At 45.8% G+C, this 22,144-nt stretch overlaps 1 protein-coding gene across 5 annotated transcripts in view; it reads left to right on the forward strand.

Annotated features, from left to right (window-relative positions):
- Grid1 (glutamate receptor, ionotropic, delta 1) overlaps positions 1 to 22,144 on the forward strand; it is a 763,385-nt gene that overhangs the window by 211,685 nt on the left and 529,556 nt on the right. Inside the window, exon 1 of one of the 5 annotated variants that reach the window (XM_006518567.4) lies at positions 14,600 to 15,177. The exons of the other annotated variants lie outside the window; for them this stretch is intronic. The gene's annotated coding sequence lies outside the window, so the exon portion shown is untranslated. Of the gene's footprint in view, positions 1 to 14,599; positions 15,178 to 22,144 lie in introns of those variants that run through there. 5 annotated transcript variants of the gene reach the window in all.

Here is a 22,144-nt window from a genome sequence, read left to right on the forward strand (position 1 = left end):
TGATCCTTGTTCATGATGACAGGCACAGCTTTCCCTTCCCCAGTGCCTGTGTGTTCCCATCTCTGTGTCCCATAAAAGTTGGGCATTCTCTCCTTTCTATTGGAATGTAAATCTGTAAGTCAGCGGCTGTGTGACACTTGCTCTTGTATCTTATTAGAGCCCCCCAAACCTGCCCATCCATTAGGGAAATAAGTGGCATTTTTTAATAAATCATTCTTTCTTTGTGTAGAAAGGCTTAAGGTGGGTTTTCCTTTTGCATGTTTTGGCTGCTTCTTTGGTTGCTCAGCTGTCCTAGGGTAGCTTCTTAATCCAGGACTTTGGTTTGAAGATTTCTGTTGTTGAGAAGACTTACTCTTAAAATCCTACTCTAGGTCAGGAGAGATCAGCAAACCGCCTAGGCTGCTTCTGTAGGTGAAGTGGCCCTGGCCTGTCTGTGGTGTGTGTGTGTGTGTGTGTGTGTGTGTGTGTGTGTGTGTGTGATACACATACAGAGTCACACACACACTATTCTTTTTCACACACACACACACACACACACACACACACACCCCTATTCAAGCATATAACCAAATAGTAACTTGTAAAACCAGATACTCAAACTAGCACAATCCCTCAGGCACCTGAACACACACACACACACACACACACACACACACACACACCCCTACTCAAGCATATAACCAAATAGTAACTTGTAAAACCAGATATTCAAACTAGCGCAATCCCTCAGGTACCTGAACACACACACACACACACACACACACACACACACACACACACACACAGTGGGAAATGTACACTGCAGTGTGCACCTGCATTAACTAGAGTGGTGACCTCCAGGCAGCAGAGTGGTCTGGGGCAGTCTTTGCAATGCTGGGAAGGGAAAGGCAGTGACAGGGTGGCAATGGCAGCAGGTGACATTTACCTTTGTGGTGAGTGAGGCACCAATGGACTCTTTTGCAGTAGAAGGATGGGAGGAGGATTCAGGGAATAGCTGCAGGGGCAGGTTGTCACTGCTCTGGGAATGTGTGGCACCGCTTGCTCAGGCTGGGCAAAATATGGAGGGCAGCAAAGGTAGAAAGGGTCCCGTCATGCATATCTCCACTCAGCTTGGCTTCCTGGGCGGACAGCAGGGCTGGAGGCTGACTTAATCCTTAATGCAAGTGGGTTGACTCCAAGCAATTTCTTTTCTGGTTCTGCTGCTATGAGCAAAGCCCCCACAATCTGCATAGAAAGCCTTTTTACTACAGTTGTCTGCAAAGGTAAATTAAGGAATCGCAGTACTCTGTTGTCCCACGTGACATGTGCAAATATCTCTCACTCCAACGCAGCAAATCTCTAGCAGACGACTTTATCACTCAGAGCTAGCACAATTCCATGCCATTTAAGTATCATTTACCAAGATATTTTAAATTACTAATTAATTATAAAAGATTAATTTTTAAATAAGGCCCCACATTTGCATTTAATTATATCCCACTGTTTATGGATTTTAAAGGCCTGGCACTTTAACAAAAGTGCTGTGAATTGGAGAGGTTCATTGTTTTCTGTGAGAACTTTAGAAACAAAATCACGAGGAAAAGTCATTTCCTCGTGTGTTCTTGCTGGTTTGCAGCTCAGTAGCTGTGAGAGGAAGGTTGATCTCAGGGCTCTGCTGTCTCCAGCACGCACCTCCTCCATATAGAGCTGGCTTATTAGCTGCCCATCCACTACCTGCTATGGTCCCCACTCTGTGGCCTAGAATGTTATGTATAGGACAGGAATCTGTTCCCGTCTGTTAACCCCATTTTCAGGGTGTGGAAAAAAGATGATTGTAGGATCCAAGAAACACTGCCTTCTGACCCCAGGCAAACATTGTTTAGAGCCTCAGATACCCTGTGAACATACTGTGGTGGTTTGAATAGGAATGGTCCCCAAAGACTTGTTTGAATGCTTCGGTCCATAGGGAATGGCACTATTAGGAGGTGTGCTTAGATATGCTCAAGCTATATCTAGTGTGAAACACAGCCTCCTTCTACTGCCTGTGGATCAAGATGTAGAACTCTTAGCTTCTTCTCTAGCACCATGTCTGCCTGCATGTCGCCATGTTTCCTGCCATGAGGATAATGAACTAAACCTCTGAAACTCTAAGCCAGCCTCAATTAAGTGTTTTCCTTTATAGGAGTTGCCATGGTCATGGTGTCTCTTCACAGCAATAAAATTCTATCTAAGACACATAGTGAACACATTCTTAATGTTTTTGCCAAGCAGAAGCACCTGCATAAACCTGACTTTGAAAGAACTTAATGTTTGATTTTGAAGGAGATTCCAAGCAATCATGGAGAGAGAAAATGCATGAAACTCGGTGGACTTTGGTGATGACTCTCTGCTGAGTGTTGCTTCTGGTCTATTTTATCTTCATTCTTCATGCTCAGGGATGCCCAAGGAAGCTGCCCTGCTTCTCCATGGGGTTAGAGAGATGGAAGGGGGAGAAAGAAGGGGTAGGTAGGGGAACCTGAAGCATGGGCATGATGGATCCTTGGGTTCTATCTTTTGCAGGTCATTAAATAGCTGAGAAAAGTTAGTCTTCCCTATGTCTTATTTGCAGCTTGCCCTTTCATCCAGAAGGCATGAGGCTGGAAGAATAGACACAAGTGTTGGCAGCTGGCTGCAGCTGAAATAACTTAGTTACCCTTTTTGTACCTTAGTACCCAGGTACTAAGAATTTTCAGGTTAGAAGGCCTTTTCTGAGGTAGCATGGATGAAGAGGCTAGATAAGAAGCCTGGGGTGGGGGTGGGGGAAACACATAGGAAAGTGTTATACAGGGCAGAGGTAAGGAGAAGCTGTGTGAATTGGCATGGACCCACTTCAAAAACCTTGTGAGCCATACAGCCCACATCTGGTTCATTGATCTGCACAAGGTAGCTCCCAGATGGAACCTTTATACTTGAAACTGGCAGGAACTTGCTATCGGTCACTTCCTGTCTGTATTGGGCCAGGTTGTCCACCTTGAGAGGAGATGGACTTTGTATCAGTTAGCTGATGCTGTGTAATATACATTCTAGAAGTCAGTGTGCTTAAGCAACAGTGTTTAGTTGTTGGTCAGTAGATCTGGATAAAGAAGACTGATCAGGGCACATAAATACCTCTGGCTCTCTCATGAGGATGATGCTGCCCAGCTGTGGTCTGAAATGATGGGATGACCAGCCACGGGTCTTTTATCAGTAGGCCTGTAAACTAATACATGTTTACATGACAGCAGCAGAGATTCAGAACAACCAACAGAGATGCTCAGGGCTGCTGAAACTCTAGCCTCAGACCTTGCTCTGTTGCTTTTGCTCCATCCTCTTAGCCACTGTGAGCCATAGGATCAGCTGAATGGGCAGGTGTAAGAGACTCTGCTCCTTGAGTTACATGTGTGAAGTCACATGGACAAGGAAAGGCAGTGCATGGGGTTGGGGCTAATCCATCATCAATCTAACATGCAGATGAAAGACAGGTTTCCCACCTGAGGGAAGGAAGAGGGTTGGGGTGAAATTGGGCCATTGCCTTGTTTTCTTATCTTGTTTCAGCGTTGTTCAGCTTTGGGGTGAGAGTGGTGAAAGCTGGATAGAATGAAGAGTAATGGCTCCAGTCTTTATGTATCAAGTTGGCTTTTTGTGGACCCAGCAGCTGACTACATTGTTTCAATGATGCTAGAGGAGCAGGGCTGTGGCAGAGCAGGGAGTGTGTGTAGTGAGCTGTATTTCAGAGCAGCCTGTCTCCAAGCCCAGCACTGAACACTATGTGTTTGTGGGAAGAGACTTGTTGCCCATAGCAGACGAAGAGGAAGCCATCTTTTCCCTAAATCTTTGCAGAGAGCCTTTTATGAATATCACTATGAAGGAGAAAGTGATATAGGAAAGGCACACTGGACACTTTGTGGGAGGCCAGAGTATCATTCATGGGTCTGTCAGTAGAGCTGGGTCAGATCAACTGAGAGCTTCATCTAAGGGGGAGGGCCCCTCTCACTTGCTCCCAACTTGTCACTGAAAGAGCAGTTTTCTTGGGAAATCCTGGGCCCTAAAGAACATTTACACCTTCCTTCTGTTTAGGAGTAGGGGCAAGACATGGTTCTAGGCAGACCTGCCTCACCATCTCCTTCTATAACTTCCCTAGCCTTGGTTTCCCATTAGCATGATGAGATTTCCTTCCTCTGAACTATTAGTTTAGCCTAAGAATCATCAGTTTTTCATGAGGGGCAGTTGTACCCCTTCCTCTGACTAAGAGTCTGTCATAGTTCTAGGTGGCTTGGAGGTACCTGTGACTATTGTATGAACGGAGAATGAGGATTTGAGAACATGTAAAGCTATGGTGCATCAAGGGTGTGGAGAAATATGCTAGCTTGTCTCTGAGCAAATGCAGTGTTACCAATTTGGTTGTATGCTAGTGCTTGCCATCAAGGCCGTGACTGTGACCTACCACTGAGATGCTGGACCTGGAGAGAAGTGGTTTTATTTATTTATTGATTTTTGGTGGGCTATAAGAGGTACATCTGCTACTTACTCCCTAGCTGTGGATGGGATGGCTCAGCATCTCCTTGGGCCTAGTTCACTATACTCCATATTGTTAGCTATGTTCTCTTATGTCATGATGTTAGGGAAAGGGCAACCAAAAGGCATTGTGGTCCATGACTGCAACCCTGGAGCTTGGGACAAAGGAGTCGCTGCTTATATGAGACAAATGCAAATACGAGAGAAACAAACATAGCAGTGGAGAATGGAAGGGGTTGTTTACCCGGAGAAACACCTACGTGTCTACTATATAAGGAACTTCGAGACACTTGGGGCATGTAGGTAGGAAATCGTTTTCTACCACATGAGGAGTGCAGGAAGTGAAATACTTTAAGTTAAATGGTGACAGAGCACAGAAGACTAAAAGGCATCCTTCCTCTCATCCACATCACCTATTCTTTTATCTACCAAGGCAAGCTGAGGTTTCTGAGGCCATGGGATGCCGTTCCAGGAGCTCAGGCTGAAGCACAGAGCAAGTGGCCTGTCCTTGTTATTGTGTCCTTGTTACTGTGGCTTTGGATGGCTATTGGTTGAAATGGTAGAACCAGCTTGGGGCTGCCGAGGTCAAGGAAAAAGTGTTAATGGCCCAGAGAAGGAGAACCTGGGAATATTCTGCCTCCCCGCTGACTCTCTGTCAGGAAGCATGACTCCTGGAACCGGGTGAAGGAGACCAGATGTGCTTGCAGCTCTGGATGTTGAGGGAAGGGGCTAGCAAGAAGGGACAGACCATTTCTGGTCCTTTGCCATCCAGTTGAGATTGAGAACTGGGCTGTCAACACTTCAGAATGTTCTCAGAAAAAAGCACAGGGAATCCTGGAGACCTTAAAGGGAAGGGAATCTCAATGTTCCTAATGCTCCAGATGTTGCCTGGGATATTACAGATTATGTCCCCAAACAGGTAGGGTCATCTTAGGCCCTTTTCCATCTGAACTGTCATTGGCCCATCCCACTAGAGTTAGCTGTTTCTTGGCATTGCAGTATTGCTGGTTAGCAGGCATATGGAAAGAGAGATGTCCACGGGTGTTTTCTGTCTCTAGTGCTACTTTTCCTGTGTGAAGGAATCTCTCAGGAGCCTGCCAATGACCAGGCTACTACCAAGACACAGTGGGCTTCATCCCTAGGCCTTTTAGGGAACAGACATGGTCTCTGCTCCTAAAGAGATGCCAAACCGAACTAGAGAAACCTATACTAAAAACGATCAATGAGCCTGGGAATTGCTACCCATCTGTAAGCATCCTGTTGGAAATTACTTCACACCTATCACCATACTGGTGGTGGTGGGGAGCTGTGTATCACTGTTCTTCTCTGTAGAATCTTGTGGCTAGGGACCGCTCCAATGCCAGCAGCCATGTGAACTTCCAATGGGTAGTTCTCCAAATGGAAGATTTTGAGAAAAGCTAAAGAATTCTGAGAATGAATAAAATCACCCTTTGGAATGATAGGTATAATACAAACCACAGATTTGCATGCCTAGGGCAGGGTTACCAATGCATGGAGGGAGCAGATGGGTGGTGAGTTTAGTTACTGCATCAGTGGTAAAGGGGACAGGCAGTAAGCAAAAGTAATTGAGGTAATGATACCTGCCTTAAAGAGACCCTGGGGGATCCAGGATCTATGCTCATGAGATCTGAATGAGAGAAGTTGGAGCTAGGAACACCAGCATAATGGGTGTGGGAAAGACCATCCTTTCAGTCTCAGAATGGAATAGTGTCATGCAGGAAGCTGAGGGCATTTCTTCCGGCTGTCTATTGTTATATGGCAAACCATCCTAAAACTTAGTGGTTTGGAAAAGCTATAATCATTTTATTTACTTTCATTCTTTCCTTGGGTCAAAATGCATTAAGGGATCAGCTGGACAGTTTTGTCCTAAAGTCAGCCATGGGCCCATAGTTAGAGCTGGCAAGAATGAGAAGCTGGAGAAGCTAGAGAAGCTGGAGAAGCTGGAGTAGCTGGAGAAGCTGGAGGGCAACGGAACAACCATCTTCACGTGACGTTTCTAATATTCTAGTTTTGATGTTTTTGCCACATGGTAATAACTTTTTCATGTAATTGACCAGAGTTCAAATATAGGTGATCTGTCACGCTAAAGGGAAGCTTAGGCTGCTCCTCACTGGCTTCTGGAGGGATGAGTGAGAGGATGGGTTAGAGTGGAGACGTTATGTCATGCATTTGGACTTTGTGGTGTGAGCATTCATGATGTTGCCATTAGAACAGCAATCTGAAATTCACTGTCAGGAAAGCAGAAATTTGTGAAAGCAAAAAATGAATTCCCTTTGTATGTATGCATGTATGTATGTATGTCTATCTGTCTATCTTCCTTCCTTCCTTCCTTCCTTCCTTCCTTCCTTCCTTCCTTCCTTCCAAAACAATGTCTTACTATAGCCAAGGATAGCCCCAAATTCTTCATCCTCCCCCTCTGCATCTTGAGTTCTGGATTGCAGGTGTGTATGATTGCAGATGTGATGATACTGCACATGAAATTGCAATCTTTGGAGCAATACTCAAAGCAAGAACTGTGAGAAACTTGGAGGGGAGGAATGTGGTAGAGGGATGGAGGCTCAGGGTGAGGCGGCAGGTTTCCAAAGAGAGTTAACCATCTTTTCTCTGACTTGACTGTACTGTCTTGTCAAAGCTTCTGAGGGTCCCTCATTCCTCCTGGGTTCCCTTTACATGATGTAATGGAAGGAGACTGAAATCAAGAAAGGATGGATTCCTCAGCTATCTTCCAAAATACCTGGACCAAAATTCTTGGGAATTTCTGAGAGCAGGCATATATTTTCACAGCAGCATTAGAAAGATAGAGGTGCAGAAGAGCCCAGCCTGAAGGATGGTGGTAAGTAGCAGACCAGATGTTCTGCTTGGCATCATTTACTCCACAACAAAGGAACTTCTCAGTTAAAAATCAGTATTTCCAAGCCAAGCTGGGAAATCATGAAGTTAGAGAGAGTAGTTACACTAAAGGTAATATTTAATTTTTATGTCCAAACTAGTGATATCCAGACATTAATTATTCTATTATAATTAAATCTAGTAATATGCTACATTGCCATATAATGGGATGTCGTTATATAGGACTCCTGTGAGGTTAATGGAGTCCTGAAGAATAGGATTCAAAATTTAAAACCCAGGAACAAAAGCCCTTCATTGAAGGCAGTGAGTTTTCAGTTTGCCTCCTCCACCCATGGTCATTCATTCATGGCATGAGTAAGCATTTGTTGCTGCCCCTCTAGCAAGTAAGACAGTGCAGTGAGATGCAAGTGTAGGGACCATGAGGGTGTCCTCCTCCAAGGCTCACACACCTGTTCTGGGGTGGAAGAAGATCTCGTAGGAAGCAGTGTCTGAACTGAGCTTTAAAGGGTGGGAGGAGCCAACAAGGAAGAATGGAAATGAGAGGCCATTCAGCAGGGATGTAGCAGCAGGGCTCTGGGTGTAGAAGGTGAGTGACTATGTGAGCAATAGATTTTCTAATATGGCAACATCAAGAGAGACATGGAGGAGGAGGGAGAGGAAGGAGAGGAGGGAGAGGAGGGAGAGGAGGGAGAGGAGGGAGAGGAGGGAGAGAAGGAGGAAGAAGAGGCTGAGCCTGGAAAAGATGTTTTGTCTGTGGGAGCCTGGAATCAATCCTTAAGGTAGCAAGGGCCCTCATAGCAGGACTAGCATTCTCCTCATGCTTCAGAAAGCTCTGTGTGGCCTCTGGAAGTGAGCTTGGCTGGATGGGATACGATACCAGGGCAAGGATTAAGGGCAGTACCAACCCTTGGATGAGCACTGCTGTGGCACTGAGTTAAGACAAGGTAACCAGGGAAGGAACTATTTCAGGAAACCATTTAGAAATGTATTCTGTAGAACTTACGGTGAGACTCCATTTCGTTTTCAAACAAAATTCTAATTTCAGCGATCCCATCTTATTTTCCTCATTGTTAGCATTTTGTTTTAATATAGTTGTCATTCTGAGTGAACTAACATTTTTTACATCATTAATTGATGTCTACAGTCCATTTATATTGCCTTAGTTTTTAAGCCTAAAGTTATCCCCCAAATTTTGGATGCTTTTAACTCTAGCATAGAATTTCCTGTGTTAGAATTTATATAATATTTTCTACATGATTGGAGTTGGAAAGAAAGGCTAATGGGTAGACGAGTACCATTCTCATTGTGTCACGTGAAAGAGCTGCATGTACTGTAAGCTTGGCTTGCCACTTCTGACGTTGGCCCTATCATCTGACCAGGACACTTTAAGGTCACTGTAATTTCTTCTTTTCTGTATTGTACCTTTGAAGAGTAACCCTGCCTGTGTTCAACCTACTCTTGAGTCAAGTGGTATCTACATAAGATATTTGGAATTCTTTTATTAAATTAATTTTTAATTAATTCTTTTATTTATTTACCCCTTCCAGATCCCCCCTCCATGAGCCTCCTACCTTCTCTTTGCCTTTAAGAGTGTGTTTCCCATCAACACCCTCCCCTTCCCCCCTCTAGCACTCCTCTTCTGTGGGGCATCAGCCTCCACAGAACCAAGTGCATCATGGCAGACAAGACCAGACAAGGAAGTCCTCTAGAATTGTGGAATCCGAGCTATTTTTGTGAGGCAGTGTTGGAATTGTGGTGGTTGTGATAGTAATGGTAATAAGGTAATGCCATTTGTAATAGCAGTGGTTGCCATGGAGGCAGTGGCAGTTGTGATACTGACAATTGTAGATGTATGTTAATGGTGATAGTGCTGGCAACAGTAGTAGTGGCTGTGATGTAATGGATGGTATAGTAATGGTAATAGGGTCATGGTGGTGGTGGCAATTGTGATGATGGTGATGTCAGTTTTGGGGATAGTGGTACTTACTATGGGGGCAGTGTTATGGCAATTGTAGTAATGGTGTTAGTGGTCACAGTGGTAAGATCATGATGGTGGTGATGACAGTTGTCACAGTGATAATGACAGTTGTCATAGTGATGGTGATAGTAGCATTGGACAGGATAGCCAAAAAGCATTACTTTTTTTTTTAACTTAAAAAGATTTATTTATTTACTGTGAATGTGTGTTTTTCTGCATGAGTTTAAGCATACCATATGCATGCAGCAGACTGTGGAGGCTGGAAGAAGGCATCCAAGCTCTTGGAGCTGGAGGTACAGATGCTTGTGAGCTGCCATGTGAGTGCTAGGAACTGAGCCCAGCTCCTTTGCAAGGGCAGTAAGTACTCCTAATGGCTCAGTTAGCTCTTCGGGTTCTAGGAAGAAATTCCTGAATTTTCTTGAGAATTCTTCTATGAGCTATATCTGCTCTCTGGTACCTCGCTGCAAGGGATGGTCAGTTGCTGGCGAATTACAGACTTGAGCTTTCATGGGTAAGGCTCAGTCCCTGCTGAGCCCTTGATCTTGCCTGTGAGATCTGTCTTGAGGCTTGAGGTCTACTCCTCCCCTCATAATTAAGGAGAGGACCGTGGACTTAGTTCAAGTTACGTCAAACCCACAAGCATTTCGCATATGTAGCAGACCTGGCGCTCTTTCTTAGTCCTTTAGGAAAGCCTCATATGTAAGGCATCATCTTCCTCTTATAAGTGGTCTCTAGCTCCTTGGCATCTTTCTAAATCTGGCCAAATGTCTAGCCTGTTCCTTCTGGCTACTTGAGACAGGCAACTCCTCATAGTTGGACTCCTTTCTGAGTATGTATCTTTGGCAGGGGGTGTGGGGGGAACAGTCCAGAGAGCAGCCAATTGTCATTGGGTGTGTATGGCACATTTGAAGGCAGCAGCAGATAGAAGAGGTGAGCAACCCAATCCTTATGCTGATTTGACTTGCAACTTTTTGCTTTAGTGTGAGAGCTATGTGCATTCGGTAGCACTGCACTTAGCATTGTGCATGCTGATCTCTTCTGGGGTTAGCGTGGCATGGTAAGATATACTCCTGCTGTTGGCATCACCAAGTCTTAGCTCCCAGAGTGGCCATGGGCTCTGAGAGAGAGAGGAACCAGTATTGTACATGCAGTGCTGCTGGGCTTGGATGGGCAGCAGGTTGGGTGTTCTAAGAGCATTTCCCACTCAGGATGTTTCTAACCTGTGATGGGTATTATCAGGACATAACATGGTGTAAAGCCTCCACTGGGGTAGTATTAGCTGTTACCATTCTCAGCACAGGCAGAAGACTATTAGGACTTTGGGCGCACAATGGTGGATTGAAAGTTTTCTTTCATTCATTTATCTATTGTTTCATTCATTTGTAATTCGGGTATAAATAGTGATGCCTCATGTCCCTGTGCCTATGTAGAGTCACATTAGGAAAAAGGAAAAAAAAGGGCGATGGCATGTTATTCTTTACCATTATTCTCTGAAGAATGTTGAGAGGATCCTTTTCATAGCAAAGCGACACTTTCTAGAATACTTTTGTCTTGTCTCTCTCCCCTTTGACACTCACAAGCTGCTTTCTCCCTGAACTCCCCAGATATGCCACATTTCACAGCCAACATGTTTTGGCTTCTACTCCTCCTTTCTCTTTCTGTGTCTGCTTTTCACCTTCTTTAAAAGCCCAGGAAGACATGCAGGCACCCGTGGGGGGAGGCCGTATTCAGATCCACTTTTCTCCTGCTCACAGGCATTTAGTACCTCCTTGCATCTGGTGTCCTGCATGAAAGCATCTGTCCTAGGTGAAGTGAATGAGGCTTTACTGTGGCTTAGTAGCCCTGGGTCTGCACACGTTTGGAGCAGGAAAAATGAGGAAATGCTCCAGCTACCAGCTTCTCTCTGAATGGGTCACAGATCAGATGATGCAGCAGAAAATGGAGCAGGGCTCTTATTGGGTTTTTGCCTGAGAAGGTTAAGGGACTCTGTTTTCTGAAACGATGGGAGAAGAAAAGGCAGGAAGTATTTAGAATGTTTCTAAATAGACAGGTCTATAATCAGAGGATGACTGCCTGACCATCACGGGTATAGGTGACAGTAATTCAGAATGTCACATTAGTTAGACCCACTGAACAACTTTATCTTCCTAAACATTGAGTATTAGGCTCTTTGTCTGTGGGACAGAAGTCATATTCTCCCCTTGCAGGAGTATGGGAAGGATAAACTGAGATCAGCCATATGAGAGCAGGTTATGGTGCTGTCATGCCTCCCATCTCCTTCCCTGCTTGAATCCCTGGATAAAAGTGCAGGCCATACATTCAACATTATCTGACAGGTATCTGCTTCTACCTGGGGCTTCATAGAGGTTGTCCTTCTTGGAGCCTCCAGGTTACACCTTAGCAGACTGAGGTTCATATGTCCTTCTCATGCCTGTTGGGCATGTGTATTCTACCCAATACCCTAGCACCCCCCTCCAACCCCGTGAGGTACCTCTGGCCAGAATATGAGTCTCTGCCCTTCTTCAGAGGGTAATGGCGTAGCTGTAAGACTGAGTGAGAAGAAGCCAGCTAGAGTGCTCTGGACTCAGGGACTTGGGAGGATGCTCATGTCCCTGACACAGGGGTTCTACTATGGCCTCTGCTGGCAGACTGCTGGAGATGGTGAACTCATTGATGAAGGAACCATCCCTCTGCTGGATGGATCAGTGTGGAGAACATTCCTATATCCATGATTGATGGGCCAGCATTCTGGGCCCTCACCACAATCTCATTGTTTCTTTCCCACGATCCTCTCACTGATCTGAAGGTGAAATGCACTCACTTTGTGGGTTTCTTGTTGCTGAACTTCACCATTTTCCCTACTGGTCTCGAGTAAGTGCTGGGGTCTGGTGGGCAACCAAAGAAGTGAGGTCTTCAGAGCTACAGACATATTTTAAATGAGAGGGAGGAAGAGGCAGAAAGCACTAGCACACGGTGAGCAGTCCCACGAGGAACCCAGGTCCGAGCGTGGACTGGCCTGCCAGAGGTCACTGTCGGGTGAGCAGCAGCCTCACTTGCTTATTTCCTAACTCACGCTTGACAGAGCCTTTGGCGGTGTTCCTTTTTAAAAGGAGACCTTTGTCATTGTCAGGGCCCCCAGGTGGGAATATAGCCTGGCATGTTGTGGGAACAGAAAGAATGCTGACGTGGTCTGAGCTGAATGAGAGGCGGGTGGGTAAGTCTGGGAGGGAATCCCACCGAGGTTCTGCAGCCCAGGCGAGGACTGGGGGCTTTGTTTATGGTGTGATGGGAGGTCACCAGAGAGTTTAAAGGTGTGATGACATGACCCGTTTTTTTTCTGTTTAGTGAGCCCTCTGGCTGCTTTGTATAGAGGAGCTGTTAAGAGTGCAAGGGTCGGAACAGGACAACTACTGTACACTACCCATGGGGGAGACTTGCAAGATGTGACTTGACACGTATTGCACAGAGCAGAAGCTAGGGTCTAGTCTTGGGCAAGGGTTGTGGCCAAACAGGTGAGGGAGGAGAGTATTGGATGGCACCACCTCACCAAGAACCCCCCTCCTCAGGCATCTCAGTGCTGGTGGAGAATTAGAAAACACATCCCTGGAAACTGGTCCTTCATTGTCACCGGCATCACTTTGTGCTGTGTCAAAAGCCTGTCCTTCTTAGGAGCAAGGAAGTTGAGGTTAGAGGCGGAGGTCTGTGGCCAATGCCCCCTTCATACTCCGCGTCCCATGCCTCCTTGCCTGTGCTTGTCACTGATCAGGGCTCCACTCCCGCTTTCATTCTTCACTTGCTGTTTGTCATTTTTGGAGAAGGATCCTCTCTGTTAGCACATTTGGGAAACCTATTTCATTGCTGAGGAGAAGGGAACAATACAGGTTTTCATCTCAGACTAATTATGCCTCCAATACACTGATGCTAAATAAAACCAAGGCGAAGGTAATTGGAAAATCTTGACGTGACATTCACAGCTTCGAGAAAAACAGATGTTCACTTGAGGAGCTGGGAAGAGAATACATATCCTTCTTGTTGGCCAATGAGATCAGTTCTAGGAGATTGTGAGAGAAAGCGTGGCCAGCCCTCAGCCTGCAGACTCGGCATGAGGACTCTCTGTTCAGGCGTCCATCTGCTCCTGGCTAACCTAGCCTGGCCCAGACCCTCAACCTTGGCAGGTTGCTAATTGAATGCTGTGTCCATAACTGGGCTGACAAGACTGGCTCTTGTGATGAGTCATCTCAGACACTTAGTGGCAGCAAAGGTCATGTGATAGAGTGTCTGACTGCAGCCTCATACCTGTGGTTCCTCAGTTGTAGGACTCTGAGCAATGGCCACATTCTCTGATCACCCATGTCCTTGTGTGTGTGTGTGTGCATATGTGCTTGTGTGTGCATGTGTGTGCATGCATGCATGCATGCGTGCGTGCGTGTGTCTGTGTCTGTGATTGTGCCCATATGCACAGTGTCAGAGAACAGCTTGTGGGAGTTGGTTTTCTCTTTCCACCATGTCCTGAGAACAGAATTCAATTCGTCAGTCTTGGCAGAAAATGCCTTCATCCACTGTGCTGTCTCTTTAGCCTCAGTTTGAATTTTTGACCATTTTAAATAGCATGACTGGGTGGCTAGGAAAACATTGGCATCTGTTAGCCTGGGAAGCCATAAACACTAGATCTACTCCCTTTCCTATGAGCAGCTTCAAGGAGTACAGATTGTGTCGACCCGTTCACTAAGCAGAAAAACAATGTGACTTTGACAAGTTCTTTTATTCCTCCAAGTCTCCCAGTTCCTGTCAAATGGGTAAGAACTCCTGCCTATGTTCTTAAACATGTTTATAGAGAGGCTGAGGAAGGTCTGAGTCCAGAGGAGGTTAGAGACTGGAGCTAATCTGCATGAGCTGCAGATGTTCTAGAACATCTTTACGGGTGAAGGGGGGCTGTGGCCCACTGAATGCTTACCCCCACTTGTTCATGTCATCCTTTACCAGACCCTGGATGTGGTCTCTGGGCAGGTGGAATATAGTTCCTTGTCCCTTTGGCTTTGGGATTGGCCATGTGACTTGCTAATGGTGTGGACACAGAGATAATAATATACCAATTCTGAGCTTGGGTCACAGGAGATTCTGGGTGTTTCTGTCTCTCTTCTGGAGTTTCTATGATTTTCATCTTTAGGAAGAGAAGGAACTCATCTTTGAAAACTCGTTGATCCAAGGAGAATGAGAAACATGAGGACAAAGAAGAGCCACTGAGCTGAGCCACACACCTACAGAGAGAAACTGACCTGATTCAACCATCCACACATCTCAGAAGACACGAAGTTTGTTTCAGCTGCTGTGTTTTGGGAGGCTTGCTATGCAGCATTATTTTGGCAACAACTAACCGATACACTGGGCCATATTTCTGTGCTCTGTACTTCTTGCGGGTTGGGAATCAGAGCATCGAGTATAGGGTTGGGTTGTGTATTTGCATGTGTACAGGTGCAGAGAGCACATGGTGGGTGGGCAGAGTAGGGTACCATGGATGGGATGGCTCCAGTGGATGAAGGCAGTAGCCGTGAGGGTGAGGTGCTTACTCTGTGATAGGCTCTGTACATGCCTTTTCTGCCTCACCTGGGAGAAATCCTGTTTTCGATCTTGTTTTCACAGCTGAGGAGTCTCAGGCATATAGTATAATATGCATGTTTGTATCCATGAGTATATATTCATGCATATGTCAGTGCCTTCTCACATAGAAGTGTCCAGCCCCAGAGAAGAACCACAGGACCTTTGCTGACTGAAGCGTCATTCCTACCAGGCATCCATGACAGCTAGCATTTGTTAAGGTTTGTCACAGGTCATAACTTTTTGTGTCTTTCATTGTGGTATCCTCTAAATTCAATAGGTAGTTTAAAAAAAAAAAAACCCTCATCTTACTTGTTGTTGTTCTTGAGAATGTGGGATGCAAAGAAACATGGATTGGTATAGGGTTTGGTTGGCAGTAATCTGTCTTGGTGTTGTCCTGGAGGACTTCCTACTTACACTTATAAAGCCTGTATGTTGTATACCTTAAGGGGCACTATTCAGACTATGGCCATTATATCTGGATAGCTATCGGGATGCACTTCCAGCAAAGAGTGTGAGCAGAGTAGCTATTTAAGGTGTGTGGGACTGTGGAACTCCTGTCTACTCACATCAGACTAGAACTGGTAGCATACAGTGTGAACTTGATGTCCTGGACAGATGCAAGACACATGGATGTTAGCTCCCTAAGGCCTTTTATGTAGTTCATAGAGCTACCACAGACACATAGACCATAGTCAGAAAGATAGAAAGACAGACAGACAGATGACAGACAACACACATTTGAATTCACCCACTGGCAAAACATTGTGGCTATTTCTTCCTCTATTGCTCTTTGCGGGTGGAATGCCCCTTTCACAGGGGTTGTCTAAGAGCATTGGAAAACACAGATATTTACAGTATTATTCATAACAGTAACAAAATTGCAGTTATGAAGTAGCAATGAAAATGACTGCATGGTTGTGGGTCAGCACAACGTGCGGAACTGTATTAAGGATCACAGCATTATGAAGGTTGAGAAACACTGGGGTAGTGGGTCCTAAACAAATGTCTAACAGGAGTGGTGCCATCTTGCTGTTGTCCCCTAGCCATAGCCATCCCGAGTAAAATGACCCCTGATAGAAAACCTTTAGTGCTGAGATTCAACAGAATACTTCTAATGTCTCAACATAACCTGATGGATTCACCTCAAAGTTATTAGGTTATTCCAGGAGGAGTCCTTGTTTCTATTATTGCCCCCTGTACCACACCATACCCACGAAGCCTTTCCTGCAGAGCTCTAGCTGTTTGGCTCTCTGCCTCCAGGAATGCCAATCAGAGAATGCTTTGTTTTTCAGGCCATCAAACTTGGAAGTAGTTGGAGCTGTGTCTTAAGTTTGGTGTCAGGGTTGCCTTGAGGAAGGAGTTACCTGCAAGATGAGGAGTGAGCACTGACAAACTCCATCCCACCTGGGCAGCAACACTGATGCTCAGCTTCGGACTTAGGCATGCCTTGTCCCAGGCTCGCAATCCTGTGCTGTATTTGTGTTGGTATTCACTGTGGGGTATCCAAATGTAGGTGTGGCCTAGCCTGTGGGTAGCTATATTGTAGCTATATTCTCTAGCCTCCAGGTCTTAAATCCTCTAGTTCTCAACTGACCTTCATCAGTTCATTTTCCTCTTTATTTCTGGTATCTTTCACTCTTTTCCTCCATTCTCCCTCCTATCACACCCATCAATTCTAATAAGCTCTCCCTAGACGCCAACCTCTAGCCCTGGAACCTCCACACTGTTGGCCAGCACTCAGTACTTCCCTCTGACTTCCATGACCTCTTAGATGGGCCGTTTGCCCTGTGTCCTCATCTGACCAATAGGCACCAATCAGAGAGGCATGTGGCTTGGTTAAGTGTGCAGCTCCCGCATAGAGCATCAACTTGAACTCAAGGTCCCTCTCCCTATTCCCACCCCTCAGTACAGGCGCCTCCCCCAACTCTCAAGACTTCACATCCAAGTAAGGAAGAGCTGCCTACTGCCTGCCACTTTCTCTGTTATTCTCTGACCACATGTACACCGCTTTTATATGTAATTACTTTTAACCTAGACACAATTTTGTGCTCCGCTTTTCTAACCTAACATCCTGCCTTAAACATTCCCTGTGTGGTCTCAAAGCCTTTGTAACAGTCGTTTTAATGATTGCATCTAGATGAAGAATTGATGTTCTGTAGCTTACCTAATGTTTCCTGTTATTGGACATCATGACTGTTCCAATCTTCTATCAATTGTTTTTGACAGTGGTAAAAATCTGCATGGGTACCGTTTTATTATTTTCTTTGAATTAATTCTTGAAATATTCTTTGAATATTTGCTTAAAGTTTCCTGGAGCATGTCGGAAGGTCAGAGTGGGGAGCTGCATTTGATGGATAAGCACCTTGCTGACTGGCACCTGCCTGTTCTTGGCTCTGCAATGAGAATGTTAGAGGACGCCATTTTCAGTTTGCAGTCTGGAACACAAGACTTTGAAGAGTCTTGTCTCGCATGGCTTTCTGACCCTAAGTCAGTCTGGGCTGTTCTTCACATTGCTAACTCTGTCGTCCTGTTTATCTCCCCACGGTTGCTCAGGCCAGCCTTTCCTGGACACCTTGCTGTCTGTAGTCCTGCTAGATATGAACTGGTACCCAAGCTTTTCCTTTGAGCTCATGTTTCACACTGCAGTGATCTCTCCGTCATATGCAGTTTTTGACTACTGTCAGTCTCGCCCACTAGATTCTAATCTTTGCTAGAGAGGGAGTACAGCTGCCTCTCTCCCCTAGTACTCGACATGCAGAATGGGCTTTATAAGTGCGTTCAGGATGGGAAATGCAGCCCCCGCATGCCCAGAACAACACTGATAAGTGGCGGCTGCCCCCTTCCAGCTCCGCTTTCTCTGAAGAACATTCTCTTTCCATCACTGAGATCTGTATCTCAGAAGGTCAGGACTCAGATTGGAGTTTTGTGAGAACAGGAGGCAAGCACGGCAAATGTATTCATAGGGCTCTGGGGAGAGCAGATGCAGAAACCAGCAGGGCCTCTGGAACAGAGGGATGGCTCCTGAGAGTGCCTCTGAACTCTGCTGACTGGAACCCTGGGCAGAGAATCCAGAGTCTGGGCCTCAGCTCCCTCACATTTGTGGTTGACATGCATCATGCCCCTCTCAGCTTGGGGACAATGGGATCCTCCCTCACCCCACTGTCTTCTTGGGCATGTTAAACTTACCCTAGTCCTTGCGTTATCCCAAATACCTAGTTTCTCGTAGGTATTTGGGATAACATTTCTTGTTAAAACACAGCACATTCAACTGAAAACACTCCTTCAACTTTCTGAGGGAAAAGGTGCTGAGAATTTAATCCAGATGTTCAGAGCAACTGGAAATCACTACTTAAAAAAAAAAAAAACCACCTCTACCTAATTATGTGAATAAATAATGAGGTAGGGAGTGGGTAGGTTTGATTTGTCAGGTAGAGTCATCTCAGCAGCCGAGTGCAGGCATGTGGAGGAGGCAGGGGACCTGTCAAAGCCCTGTCACCTGCTGTAGGCTTTGCTTGCTTCCAGCTTTTATGTGATATATCTTTTCCCTTCCCATTTTCACCTCACATCCCAGGCACCTGCACTCCAGCTTGCTTTCCAGTTGTGGGTCATGTGGACAGGTTCAGTGCACTGCCATAGGTCCCAGGAGATTAAACTCTCTGATACCCATCTGGATTCAGTGAGTCCTGAGTGTGGTACCTACTGTAGTATAGTGTAGGCACGAATCAGCAACCAAAGGGACAGTGAGGCTCCACTATCCTCAAGACTGGGGTTGGGTTTGGCCAGACCACTGAAGAAGCCATGAATGGTATTTAGCATTTAGCTGGTTGAGGATTGCTTCAGATGTGTGGGCCCCAAGCTATCCATGCTTCTTCTGTGAAATATTGCTAGCTAGGGCTGGCCTTTAGATTTACTGAATATGGTGGTCAGATGCCTGCATAGCTCGTCCTTGAAGCAGGAACCTGTAAATGAGACTAAGCCACACTGGTGAGTCTGAGCTGTGCTTCTGATAGATTAGGGGACACAGGTATGGGAGAGAGTGTTGGGTCTTCTCATTATGTTCCTGGCACCCACACACGTACTGAGACCTTGCTGTTAGAGACATGTGAGCGTGGAGAGTAAGTGTGTTGGGTGGGAGGATGTGGGTCCAGGTCCACCCTGGACTGGATGGCGACTTTGCAAAGGCATGGAGATCCTCCTTTCTGCTGGTTTAGTGTTGAACCCTGTGATGGCTATTCTAGGTTGCCAAGTTGACTGCTATGTAGAATGAACTAAAACCCAAGCAACTGGGTACACCTGTGAGAAATTTTTCTTTTCAAATTAAATTATTTGAAGTGGAAAGACCTGTCCTAAATCTGGATCTTCTAAGGTGGGAAGATCCACTTTTAATCTGGGCCACACTTTCTTCTGGCAGCCTGTATAAGGACCTGGACAAAGGAAGCTGATTGCTGATTGCTGAGTGCCTGCCTGCTATCACTGCCATTACGGTCTTTGGGGTTCCAGAATATACTGAAGGTCAGCTGAGACACCCAGCTTCATAGACTGAAAAAAACACTGGATTCTTGGACTTTCCATTGTTTGATGGCCATTGTTGGACTAGCTGGACCATAGCCTGTAAACCACTCTAGTAAATCCCCGTCCTAGATCAATATATAGTCAATGGATATAGATCAATATATAGAGAATATCAGTTCTGTTTCTCTAAAGAATCCTGACTAATACAAGCTCTGTTCTATATTTCCCTAAGTCTGTTCTTGCTAACTCTGTAAAGCTAAGAAAGTGAGAGAAGCAGATTGCAGAAGAGCTCTCGCCAACTTCCATGTTAGACTGGAGCATGCCCTGTCAGCATGTGCATGTGTGTATGTGCATGCGAGTAGTTTGAGTAGACTCCGGGGTGGCAGTGGAGAGCCCCAGGCTTGAGGAAATATTCAGTGGAAGGAGCTCTCCTTCTGGGGCCCAGGATATGATGAATGAATATCTCCAGAGAGCCAGGAACACCCTGCAGTGTGTGGTCAGTGCTGTCACCGGATGACTAATTCATTTCTAGTGTGCAAGACTTGGCCCAGCATGCTTAGTAATGACTTTCTGCTTCCTCCATGACATGGCTGGGGGAGATGGAAGGTGATCAATATGCCTGGGTGGTGATGCCTTTGTCCTTCCCATCCTTGGGATGTAGTGTATGTCTTTTTGTAAATGCTCCTAGCGATTGTAAACAGTTTATAAGATGGCTGAGCAGAATGTGAGAAGATGTTAAACGAGGAGGGAATCGGTCCTGTCCTCCAGGAAGATGTCACAGGAACCAGCTGTGGGATATTACCTCTGGGCTCCTCTGAAGTCTCAGTTCTTCTCTACCTAGGCTCTAGCCCCCTGTTACTGACAATTGTTCTTGAGATCTGAGGCTCTGAACATTGAGTCCTGTAGTAGAGCCTCCTTCAGTGATACATGGAGAATCAAGCCATGGCTACTGAACTGAGGGAAACATAAGAGCCCAGAGGCTGTGGTTACCTCCAATCAGGTTGAAGTGGATGCACTAAGGACTTGCCTTGCTGCATCCTCTGGCCTCTGACCTCAGGGCAGCCTCAGGAGGCAGAGTAGTGGCTCTGTCTGGACCTCCTTTCCTGGCACTGTCTTCTATGTAGGATACAAGGTGCAGAGGACTGTGGTCTTCTTGTTGACCTTTGGCTATTGCTTTTGTCTTCCTCCCTTGACCTTGTGGACTGGTTTTGAATTGCACTATGGGCCTGAAGCTCACTGAATCACCTAGGCTAGGCTGGGTGGCCAGCGAGCCCCAGGGATCAGCTGGTCTCTGTCTCCCAAACCTGGGGTTACAATTGTGCATACTATACCCAGCTTTCCCCCCATTAATTAATTATTATCCACTTTATATCCCAATCACAGTGTCCCCTCTTCCCAGTGTCCCCTATAATCCTTTCCCCATCCTTCTCTCCCCTTCTCCTTTGAGAAGGGGGAGGCCTTCTACTGAATACCAATCCATGGTGGCATACCAAGTCACTGTAGGACTAGGTACATCCTCTCCCACTGAGGCCAGATGAGGCAGCACAGTTAGAGGACCAGGATCCACAGGCAGGTGAGAGACAGGGACAGCACTCTCACCAGTTGTTAGGGGGCCTGCATGAAGACCAGGCTGCATTTCTGCTACATGTGTGTGCAGGGGGCCTAGGTCCAGTCCACATATGCTCTTTGTTTAGAGTTCAGTCTCTGGGGGCTCCTAAGGTATATTCAGCTTTTAAAATATGAATTCTTGGGGATCAAACTCAGGTCCTTATGCTTACAAGGCAAGTTCTTTCCTGACTGAGCCATCCCCCTAACAGTGTCCTGGTTTTGTAACTGTGCATAATAAGTATATTCAAAATAGCACTCAGCTGGGAATATTTCAATGTCCTTCTCTTGGAGAACAGATTATAACCAATAGTACATATTTACAATGGAATACCACTCGCTATTGAAAGGGAACAAACATCACATCGGTACTCAGAGCACATGGGCACACACAGCACATATGCTGAGTGAAAAGAGCCAGACTCATTAAAAGAGCCCAGGACTCATACTTTAATTTCATGATAATCTGGACCGGGCACACCATAGGAACAGCAAACTGACCAGTGTTTCCTGGACTGAGGCTACATGAGTTAAGTATTCAGAGCTGTGAAGGAAATTCAGTGTGTGATAACACTGTTCTCTAACTTGATTATGGTGTTGGTTACATCACTGTCTAAATTCGTCAATTTCAGGGAACTGTACATGGGAAAGAAATGCGTTTTACTTTGTGCAAATTTTACTTCAGTTTAAACACTGTACTGGTTTGGAGGATGAGTTATATGCTCAGTCAGTCTTTACAGTCTTACTGGATCTGGCAGGTTATCCGCTCTTTGACCTCCTCTCCTGTCATTCTCTTCTTTCCTCCGTACATTCTGGGTGCCTAGGTTTCCTTGCTGTTCCTTGAATATGTTAGAATAGCCCACAAATGCAACTCTACACATGTGTGCTACTCTGCTTGGAGTAGCTTCCTAGTCCCCTTACTTCCTTAGAGTCTTTACTCCAAAGTCTCTGCTGGTTGCTCATGACCAAGTGAACCTCAAGTCTCAAGTTTATGAACATCTCGTAGACCACTTTAGGCTGCTGTGTGAGTATTCAGGACAGACTTGATGGGCTAAGCTTTGAGCATCT

Source organism: Mus musculus, chromosome 14 (genome assembly GCF_000001635.26).
Source record: "Mus musculus strain C57BL/6J chromosome 14, GRCm38.p6 C57BL/6J".
Lineage (NCBI taxonomy): Eukaryota > Metazoa > Chordata > Mammalia > Rodentia > Muridae > Mus > Mus musculus.